This window comes from Chrysochloris asiatica, unplaced genomic scaffold, assembly GCF_000296735.1.
Source record: "Chrysochloris asiatica unplaced genomic scaffold, ChrAsi1.0 scaffold00081, whole genome shotgun sequence".
Lineage (NCBI taxonomy): Eukaryota > Metazoa > Chordata > Mammalia > Afrosoricida > Chrysochloridae > Chrysochloris > Chrysochloris asiatica.
The window spans coordinates 10,411,847-10,415,217 of NW_006408599.1; the positions used below are offsets into that span (position 1 = coordinate 10,411,847).

Genomic DNA, 3,371 nt, shown 5'->3' on the forward strand with positions numbered 1-3,371 from the left:
GACAAAAGATGTTGATAGATTTCTTCAATTTAATCATCACTGGGTTTAGTTTTTGGTGAGTAAATTTGGATAATAGTGGTACTAACTAGGCCCTGAGTGTCATTGGTTTGTCTACTATAGGGCAGGTGTATGGATACTATCCTATCACAGAAAGCATTATACTTCACAATATATCTTTTTTTTTTTTTTTTTTCACATGGAGATACTAAATTTATTGGAGGGCACAAGTCAGTGCTACCAGGGCCCTCCACTTGTCCAAGGGGCCACGGTTGGGGATGTATTTGACCCCACAGCCATCTGGGATGAGGCACTTCTCAGCCACTATGTCTTCAAATTCATCAGCATTGAACTTGGTGAAGCCCCACTTCTTGGAGATGTGGATCTTCTGGCAACCAGCCAACTTGAACTTGGCCCTGTGTAGAGCCTCAATCACATGCTCCTTGTTTTGAAGCTTGGTGTAGATGGACATGATCACTTGGCCAATGTGGACCCTAGTCACAGTGCCCTGGGCTTTTCAAAGACCCCTTGCATCCGTGTCTGGAGCCTGTAAGCTCTAACACAGGTCATCTTGTTGATGTGGATGACATGGAATGGATGCAGCCACACTCGGATGTAAAAACCATCTTTGCCACAACTTCTGAGGAGAGTGGCTCGTATTCATCTGACACCACGTGGCCACAGAGTGGGACTCATCCACTTTAGCCTTCTTCCAACCTAGGTCAAAGATACCAATCTTGGCATCAGGGACATCTTGGCAGAAGCAGGACTTGGGAGAGTGCTTGTTCTTACAATACTGGTAATACCAGGTTGGTTGGCGGGCAGCCCATGGTGACACCAGGATCTTTGTGGCATGCCAGAGGGAAAGAGCTTCATGACGGACCTTGAAATGTTCTTTATGATGTTGACTATGATTCCATTCCTCTTCAATTTGTCAATCCCAGCATAGTAAATTATATAATTGTTTGATTAAAAATTACCAATATCTGTCACTTTCAGCTCATTGTTGTAGTTGTTATTGTTAAGTGCTGTCAAATTAGTTCCAACCAATAATGACACTGTCTAGGGTTCCAAAGGAGCAGCTGGTGAGCTTGAACTGCCAACTTTGCAGTCCAGTGCACTAACGCACGACATCATAACAGGAGTCCTTCAGCTTATTAATGCCTAGGGTATCAATCTTTATGCATTGTATTTATTTTTTACAACTTCAAAATTTCATAGATTTATACTTCCTATATCCCATGGATATTTGCAACTGTTTCTTCTATTTTGAGTTGAGCCCCATCAGTAAATGAAGGTCCTAAATGCTCTACTCCATTCATGTCACCACTGTCTACTCTACCTTGAGGAGGTAGCTCTTTCCAATCATATTTTGACTGCCTTCCAACCTGAGGGGCTCATTCTCTGGGACTATATCTGACAATATTCTGGTGCTCTTCATCATGTTTCAGTATTCAACATTTTGGTTCTAGCTGGCATTGTTCTACTGCTATTCATAAGATTTTCAATGGCTAAATTTCCAGAAATTCTTCACCTCACTTTCTTCCTACTCTGTCAGTCTGGAAGCTCTGAATCCTATCCACCAGGAGTGTACACTGCTGGCATTTAAAATACCAGTGTCACAGCTTCCTGCATCACAAAAACACACAAGCCATCAGAGTAAGACAAAGTGACAGTCAAATGGTATATAGTCACCATTCAAGTTGCTGATAAAGATATGTACAATGACTAAATTGTTGGTGTTGCAAAATTATATCATGCAATCTCAATCTATGGTGCCATTCTATCACCAAGGCCTTATTTTCCAACCACTTTCTTCTTTGTTCCCAACTTGTGCATTCAAAACAGTAGCAATTATCAGTGCAACTTGATTGCATGTTTAATCAATTTCAGACTGCAAAGGTTGGAATAAATTTCCAATTCTGGTGATAATCTAAATTAAAAAGAATGGAAAAAAAGTAAAATTTAAGTAGTTTTTCTGAAATTTTGAAAGAAAGTAGATGCTTTTCATGCATGGACTCACATGGTTAGTATCATAAAATTTCATTTAACAAATAAGAAAATTGAGGTGTGAGGAAGTCAAATTCCTGTATGAGTTCCATAATATCTCTAGAATAAGCTGTGCATAGAATAAACAAAGTTTAACATGTAATGGCTCCTTCTGTTCAACTACTACTTCACAGGGAACATAGTACTTTATATTTACTAAGCAGCAGCAACTTGAAAAGAACTACTAAGCAGTTGTTGGCGGTTGTTGTTGTTAAGTGCAGTTGAGTCAGTTCTGACTCACAGAGACCCTGAATAGGATTTCCAAGGAGCAGCTGATGAGTTTGAACAGTCAACCTTTTGGTTCAAAGTCCACTGCTGTTCCTACAGTGCCACACCAGAAGCCCAAGAAGTAAACCCTTAAATTCCACTACAGCATTAGACTAGAGTCTAGCATCTTTGTCATAGCCTATATGGTCTTGCATAATCTACTCCCTCCCTACCTTAGCTGCCTCCACTATGACCCAACCTTGCCCATCCCCACCTAAGCTATGACCACACCCCATAGTCAAAATTTCCCCAGTTTTCTTCAATTTGTTAGGTTTTTATCACTGTTCTTTTTTTTTTTTTTTAAGGTTTTTATTGTGGATTGAGTGAAAGTTTACAGGGCACATCATCAGTTTCATATTCAACAATTTATATAACTTCTTTCATTACATTGATTATAATCCCCTCCATATACCATCAGTTAAAAGTATTTCTCTCTATTCACTTTAGTTCTTTTTAAAAAACACACAAACAAAAAAGCCCACTCAGGCATATATAATAATTTACATCTCCAAAGGGCACATTCTGCAAGTCTGCTCCTGGCCACCAGCTCTTAGTCCTTCTCTTCTTAGTTGATGAATCTAGAGTCCTCAGCCGCTCCCACTCTCCATACCCTCATCTCTGGCGCTGCTGCTTCTCTGGATAACATCCTGCGTTCTGCTTGTGCGTTCCTCTCTTGATGGTCCTTGGGTCGTCTGTTTCTGGACTGTAAGATTAACCACTCTCCTTTTTTAGTTGCAAAACTTCTACCTTTGCAATTGTGACAGTAACGATTAGTCATGATAACAGTTATTCACTATTGAATCTTACGAATCTTATGCCCATCTCCTTTCACCAGACCCATCTAAACAAGATGATAGCTATTCAGTGGGGATGGGGACTCTTTCTTTCCCCCCACACTTTTAAACTAAGTGCCCTCTTGAAACCTTATAAGCCAGTCACTTCGTGACTTTATTGCTCCCTCATTTTAGATAGCCAATGTCTAAGTTGCCCGTCCCTATCTACCCTGTGCACAGAGCAGATAGCATTGATACTTGATTTGAAGACTCTTTCCCTCTCTG

At 40.3% G+C, this 3,371-nt stretch overlaps 1 pseudogene; it reads right to left on the minus strand.

Moving 5' to 3' along the window:
• Nucleotides 1–211: 211 nt before the first annotated feature.
• The window catches only part of LOC102811773, a 6,056-nt pseudogene continuing 2,896 nt past the window's right edge, over nucleotides 212–3,371 (minus strand).